The sequence below is a fragment of the Oenanthe melanoleuca genome, chromosome 2 (genome assembly GCF_029582105.1).
Source record: "Oenanthe melanoleuca isolate GR-GAL-2019-014 chromosome 2, OMel1.0, whole genome shotgun sequence".
Taxonomy (NCBI): Eukaryota; Metazoa; Chordata; class Aves; order Passeriformes; family Muscicapidae; genus Oenanthe; species Oenanthe melanoleuca.
In genome coordinates this window covers 34,308,943-34,316,687 of record NC_079335.1, presented here as the reverse complement: position 1 = coordinate 34,316,687, position 7,745 = coordinate 34,308,943, and the positions used below count along the sequence as shown (strand labels likewise).

At 45.9% G+C, this 7,745-nt stretch overlaps 1 non-coding gene across 1 annotated transcript; it reads right to left on the bottom strand.

Annotated features, from left to right (window-relative positions):
- Positions 1-365: 365 nt before the first annotated feature.
- On the bottom strand, positions 366-455 carry TRNAY-GUA (transfer RNA tyrosine (anticodon GUA)). Its single transcript is given in 2 exon segments — positions 366-401; positions 419-455. It is a non-coding gene; the product is annotated as a tRNA-Tyr (tRNA).
- Positions 456-7,745: the final 7,290 nt, after the last annotated feature.

Here is a 7,745-nt window from a genome sequence, read left to right as displayed (position 1 = left end):
CCGCCGCCACCGCCGCTCGGGCTCAGCCGCCGGCGCTCGCGGCGCGCTCGGCCGGTGCCGCCCGAATCTCGCGCGCAGCCTCCCCCCCGCGAGCCGCCGTTTGAATCTGCGCAGGCGGACTGACGCCCCATTGGCCGCCGCCGGCCGCACGCGGCTCCGCGCGCCGGGCGGGAGGGGGCGGGGCCTCGCGCCGGCGGGCGGGCGGTGTGACGGGCCCGGGGCGGGGGGAGCGGGGCGGCCCCGCAACGCCCCGCCGCGAGCGCCCGCGAGCCGCCCCCGCGCCCGCGGCAACGGCGGCGGCTCCCGACGGCAAAAGAGTGAAAAGGTAACGGCGGGGTCGCCCCCGCGCGGCAAAACCGAGCGCCTCCTTCGAGCCGGAATCGAACCAGCGACCTAAGGATTCCCGCGGGCCGCGCCTCTACAGTCCTCCGCTCTACCAGCTGAGCTATCGAAGGGAGCTGCGTGTCGTTCCCGCTCCATGGTATAAAGCCTTTCCTGGAATTCCCTCCCCGGGAGCAGCTGGACAGCACAGACGCGCCCGGGACGGAGACGCGGAGCTGCGAGCGGCCCGGACTCCCGCCCGCGGCTCCCGCAGCCCGGGCCCTGCCGCCGCCGGGCCCGCCGCGCTCTCGGCTTCTCACGCTCCCGCGCCGGGAGCGGGCCGACCCGGCGTACGAGGGCAGCGCTTCCCGCCTCCCTGCCCTGCCGAAAAATCCGTGTCCTGTCCGTGCTCTCGTCCTGGAGGAGTAGGAAGCGCGGATCTCATCCATTAGCCAGCCAGCCAGCGCTCTTACTGGCTCCTGCTCCAACCGCGGCGCCGGGAGTGTTGGGAAGAGGCCACATCCAAACAGAATCAGGTTGGAAAAGAGCTCTCAGACCATCGAATCCAACTACAGCACCACCGCCAACTTCATCACGGCACTGAGTGCCAAATCCAGTCCTCCCCTGAATACCTCCGGGGCGGTGATACACCACCTCCCTGCGCAGCCCGTTCCGATGTTGTCACCCTTTCCGTGGAGAAATTCCTAGTGTCTAACCTAAACTTCCCCTGGCACAGCTTATGTGCTCTCATCCTGTCACTAATTGCCTGGGAGAAGCCGAACCCCACCTGGCTACAACTTCCTTTCCGATAGAAACATGGCATCGCATCCTCGTGTGGCTGTGCTGATGGACATGTGGACTCCACGGAGCTCCCAGGAGAGCAAGGCGGGAGCACCTGCTTTAAAGACAGATGTTGGCAGCTGCACAGTCAAAAAAAACCCCAGAAGGGTGGCATTTAAAGGTGCTCAGTCATGGTGTTCACTTGACACTGGAGTGCTCACATCCATCACAGGGCCAAAACATCACCTTTTAATAACTGCAATGGGATTTTTACTTTAGTGGTCAAAACAAATCACAAAAAAAGCAGATGGTTCCTTATCCATGATCTTCTTTCCAAAAACATTTTTTCAATTATTAAATTAAGGAAATTTGCTAATTACCACAGAGACAATGACCTCCTGAAGCTATCACCATCGTGAAGTAAAAGCTACATTCCAGCAAAACCTCTGTGTGTTCTAGGTATTTCCCTTCATGAGTCTTTAGCTGGAACTATAGAATGATTTGGATTGGAAGGAACCTTAAAGATCATCTAGTTCCAGCCTCCATGCAATGGGCAGGGACACCTTCCAGTGCACCAGATGGCTCAAAGCCCTATCCAGCCTGGCCTGGAACACTTTCAGGGATGGGACATCCACAACTTCTCCAGGCAATCTGTTCCAGTGCCTTATTCCCCTTAGTAAAGGATGAGCATTTTTTCCTACTATCTAATCTAAACCTACTGTCTTCTTGTTTGAATCCATTACAGTTATGCTTTAAATTGTATTCAAAGAGGTGCTCCACTCCCTTAATCTTCTTTGCAGCCCTCCGCTGGACCTGCTGCAGGAACTCCTTGTTTCTCTTGTCCTGAAGAGCCCAGAACTGCACACAGCATTCCAGATGTGGCCTCACCAGTAGGGGGGCAGGATCATCTCTCTCTGGCAGTGCTCTTCCTAATGCACCCCAGGGTTCCACTGCCCTTCTTGGGCACTGGGGCACACTGCTGGCTCACCGGCAGTCTGTTGTTCACCAGGATGGAATATACAGAAGTATTCAGAATAAAGGAAGCCGTGCGTGGAGTCTGTACATTCCCACAGCACTGGGGCTGTTCCTGGTACATCCCACAGCACTGGGGCTGTTCCCTGTGCATGTCACACAGCACTGGGGCTGTTCCTGGTACATCCCCACAGCATTGGGGCTGTTCTCAGTGCATGCCCACAGCACTGTCAATGTTCCCAGCATATCCCCACAGCACTGGGGCTGTTCCCGGTGCATCCCTATAGCACTTTCAACGCTCCTAGTACATCCCCACCGCGCCGTGGATGTTCCCAGTGCCTGCAGGCGGGAACGCCGGGCTCGCAGCGCCCCCTGCGCGAGCACGCGGGAACTGCAGGCACAGCCCCGCGGCACGGAGGGCAAAAACCCACAAAAAACCCTCCAAAAACCCACCAAAACCCCAGCTTCACCCGCATCACAAACCCACTGTTACAAGGGAGAACTAGCATCGTTGCATCTTTCACGAATAGAATTGATTCCTTGAGGGTTTTATTTGTAGTCTTTGCTAATAAGTATTCAGCACCAACCTACACTCCCTGTGATGCGCTTTTAGTATCCAGAGCTGGCGACGCAGCAGGTTTCTCCACATCAAAGGTCCGACAGGAATCTTTGAACTATGAAATCTGTAATGAAAAAGTAATAAAAACCACCCTGAGACAGGATTTGTGTCATCAGGCTCATACAGTATGAAATGGCATCTTTTAACACTCATATTTAATTCAAAGTGAAAGGAGCCTGAAATAAAAATATTATTGTCTAAGTAGGTACCGTGTTATATATTCCCATAGTAACATGTGTGTTCCTAATTTGCAGGAAATAGATCCTGAAAGCATTAGCTGAAGCAAATTGCTAAAATAATATGTACTGATGGTCCTGTTAAAAAGAATAATAGCCTAAAGATGTAGTTTGTTATGACATCTAGTCATAAACATTCTCCTTGAAGTACACCAGCAAGCACACACACCCCCCACTTTTTTTTATTTCTTTTTTCTTTTATCCTATTACTGTCCTGTGAAGGTCTGATGTTTAGAGTTTCTTTTGCTCCTACATGATTGAAAAAGTAGGGAGATGCATTCCCCTCTCTCTATCTCTTCTCAGCTTCTAGTAGCTTCACAAAACCAAGCCAGAGGTCTACTGTTTTCTTCAGAGACCTTTGAAGAAAGCAGGCACAGACACTGTCACTCTAGCAGGATACAGACTGTCCCCTCCCATCCCATCCAAGTTGTCATGGCCCACAAGCCACCAGGCTCAGTTTGATAGGTTTCTGATAGGACACTCACCAGCCAGCAATATCTGAGTCCCATTGTGCAAGAACTGCTTTCTGCCTTTTTTTGCCCTTGCCAAGACTCCCTTGTGACAAAGGAGAGCCCGTTTCCAGCCTAGACCCAAAGAACATGAACAGGTGCAAGGATATTGCTGCAGGGGGAGGCAAATCTTAGCTCATAGTGAGTCACAGTGGACATACTTCCAGTGGCATTTTTTGCCACTTTCCCATTACCTTAGAACTGTTTAGTTGGGTCTCCTGACAAATCAAAACCAAACAACACTTGAATCAGCTGTTGGCATTTGGATCTTGCTTGGGTTTTCTAGTGTTGCAACAAAACATTTCCAAAGACAGAGACACTTGCTCTTACCCAGATGATTCAATGGGCAAAGTGCCCTGGAAGAGAGAGTGATGGTCCTATCATTTGTTCTATTATTTATTTCTTCTTGTTCAGTTTCCTGCTCGTCTGCAGGGGAAAAACTCCTATTAGGCATTCATTATGACCTTAACTAACAGCAGATTGTTCCTGCTGGGAAACAGGTCCCTTCCTGTGCAACACTGATGCTTCAAAAAATGCCACCAAGCTGCAGTGGTATGAAGGTACTACATTATAAGGCCATATATTAAATCGATCTGTATACTATTTTTTACTGCTCCAATTTGGTGAGAGTTCCATCTATTTCTTGATAAAGCCTTTAGTGAATAAAAAATACCAGTCATGATCCCACTGCCTATTGTCACAAGGAAATAATAGAAAAACTCTGAAGTCACATGCAGAAGTTTGTAATTCTTTGCTGCTATGGATCAGAATCTCATTGTGAATTCAGACAGCCAATTTAACATTTCTCTGGACAATAAAGCAGTACATGGATGTTCCCTGGGAGCCACAAGGCTTAACATCACTGACTTGAAGTTGAGAACAATCAGTCTGTCCTAAATGTTCTCTCTGTAGGTTGTTTGGAAATCTTGCAACAGAGGAGCCCAGAGTCTTTGTGAAGATGATTCTCAGCACAAATAATCAACAAGGCAGGCAAGTGACTTCTTAGTATGAGAAAAGAATCTAGAAAAATTCCTACAAAGTAAAATCAAGAATCAGTTTTTTGAACTGTGGAAAACAAGAAGCTTATTTCCTCAGCAAGCAGTTTCCCAACCAGTTGCTGCCAGTCTCACAAAACTAAGATCTATAAAGTAAATTAAACACTTGATAATTGTAAAATAAAGAAAAAGCTCAGTGTAGGGGGCTTTACAGGTCTTTTACCAGGTACTTTCTTTTAGTAGTCTTCAATACTCTATCACCAGTTGCTCCAATCTTCAATCCTGCAATCAAGGCTGCAATCTTCAGAGCTCAGCTCTGGCTAAAACACCAAAATGTCAATCAAACCACGTATATCCATCAAGTCTTCAGCCCAGCTGCTTGATTTGGTCTCAATTCAATGTCACAGCACCACTCGTTCAGCACCCAAGGTGTTCTTGCTTGCATCATGCTGGTGGGGTTGAGCTTCCTCCTCATGTTTGGAGAAATTCCCAGTGAACAGCACAAGGATACACACAAGATACTTTGCAATTAAAATAGTTTTTCATATGACAGCACCTTATTATCTGCATCTGTTCTTGTCTACTGAAGATTCCAGCTTGTCATCTGTACTCCAATCATGTCACAGTCAGTTCAGGGAAGCTGAAGTTCAGAACAATTTCAATTTGCTATGTGCCTTCAGAGTCATAGTACTGTTTTATTCTTTTCTTTTTTTTTCCATCTGTTTGGTATCAAAAGATTCTGAAGGACAATATTCTATTCATGGCTGATCTGATTTTCTTGGAATTCTCTCTAAATGCTTCTCATAACATTTTCCAAAAACATTAAGTCTTAAGGGATCAGCCCCTTCACCCATAAGAGTTAGCAAGTTCTGAGCACATTGACTAAAACTATTTACACAGCCTCTTGCAGAGGGGAAGAAGTACTGTTACCTTCACCTAATTCAAGTAGCCTCTGTTCAGGCACAGAAGAATTGCATGTACTTTGTGATTTCATGAACTTTACTGTATTAACAGTATTCATGCTAGAGTAGGGAGGGTAGAAACAAAAGGCTTAAAGCCTACCATATCACAAAAATACCAAAATAATCTAGTGTATCTGGATGGGCTCAGAATTTATTCTGGTGCATTAACCTCCCTGAAAATCATGCACACAAAACATCTTGCACATTTCCAAAGCAGCCTATGTCCACTTATCAAGGAGGCTGTACAACTATTGAAAGAATTCTGAGGTGGCCTTGAAATCAAGCCTTGGACTGAGAAAAACAACCACAGTTCCCTGTCTCAGATTAAAAAAGCAGCTCCAGGGACACAGCCCTGCCAGAGACCAACATGAGGATCCTCTTGCACAAAGTGCAAGGAAATGGTGTCATTGCACAGCTCAGATGGATGCTGTCACTTCAAAACCAAGCTCTAAGCCTCACCTCATCTGCAAAGTACAGTGGCAGCTAGACTGATTGACAGCATTCATTTAAAGAGACAAATTTCATTTGGCAGCCACATCCCTTATGGTTTCAATGGTATGAGCATTCACTTAAATGAGGCACTATACAGGCAAATATTATTTTTTAGGGGCTGAACGTGGAACAGCCTTGAATCAATGAAAAAGTGAAAAACATTCCTAAATTTACACCCCAACATTACCTATCATCTTGCTATCAACTCTCACAATAATTAGTAATGATTCCACTGCAAGATTAGATTATAATATTAATCTCATTTAACAACCTTTCTAATTTCTCAAATGCCACTTGTTTATTTTGGAAATTATGGAGAAATGATTTTACTAATTCTGGTCAAGTACGCAAATATTTTTTAAAAAGTATTTCACCAACATATTTACAACTTTGGAGACAAAATGGGTGCAAGTCACCTATTTATCAGGTACCAGCATTGCCCCATGGCTTTAGAATTACTCCCAGCAAGTCATCACTAGAAATGCAAGAGAAGTCAACTTATTTCTTGGATTTTTATCAACTCCAGGAGTAAACAATTACTCATAAAGAAAGGACTAAAGCTATCAGAACCATACTGAGCCAACCTGACAGGCAGACAGCAGTAACAGTGCCCTGGCAAGTGTCTCAGCTAGATTCAGGCAAGCATAGATCAGCCTAAATTCAATAGCATCCTGGTGATAGATAAAAAGCACTGGCTCGACTTTGTACCCAAAAATCAAACCTACTTTATAAAAAGAACAGTGTTTTGATCCCCAGCTTTCCAAACTAGAAATTACAAAAAAAAAACTAATTACAAAAATGGGAACCACACAGACATATCTGCCAGTACCACAACCAGCACTCCCAGAGTGCTTGGCCTCTGCTTGCATAACAGTAGTTCGCCTCTTTATCCAAGGCAGTGCTGCTCCCATGTCCTGCAGAATTCCAACAGGAGGAAAGAAGAGATATCAGAGAGTGCTTACAGGTGCAAAAGACTGCATACCTCCATCCTGCTCCATGTTCTCCAGGCAGAACAGCTGTATGTGAAAGGCCTTCAGTTACTGCAAATGTATTTTCCGAGTTTGTGAAAAGATGTGAGTTTACAATGTAGAACCTCAGGGTTAGGTTTGGAAAAAACCAAAATGTTAAATAAATAAAAGAGATGATTTTCACAGTGGTAATAAATAACTGGGAATTTTTTGGCTGGCTTAATAGAGACCTGAGAGTTCAAAGTTTCCAGACTAGGAGTGAATGGGCTAGCTCAGCTGACCTCAAATTCAGGGGAGAAAACAAATGAAAAAAGTATGTTGGTGAATGTGGCGGGGTAAAAAAAGTAGTTACAGTTAGGAAAAACAAGAGTGAACAAAGAAATAAATACTGGCATTTAGTTTTTTTTCCATTGTACCATGCCTTGACTTTTCTTATTCTGAAAGCAAAAACAAGCAGGTACTCTTGACCTTTATCTTCTGCATTCCTCTTTGCTGCCTGCAAAAATAATTGCTATTTCCAGCATCTGTCTTAGAAAGCCAGGAAAGGCCTTATTCTGAGAAAGACAGTGGAGAAAGAAGTTATGTTTTCATATGTGCAGCGTTGAGATGTAGGATTTGGTATGTACTGAGCAACGCTTGGGCACATTTGAGCATACGAATAGTTAGAAATAAGATTTTTTTAATTCCCCACATGTTTAAGTTAGGCTCTCGCCTTTTCTGTTTGTTTTGACTTTTTTCTCACTGCCACAAAACCTACACCATCATGGGAAAATGTGTGCTCAAGTCTCACCCCTTCTCTCCCACGGTGGTGAAATGTATTTATTTGGCAGCTTCTGCTCCTGGAGAAAAGAAAGGTGGATTTCAGGGAAATGCCCAGATTTGGAGTAAGCC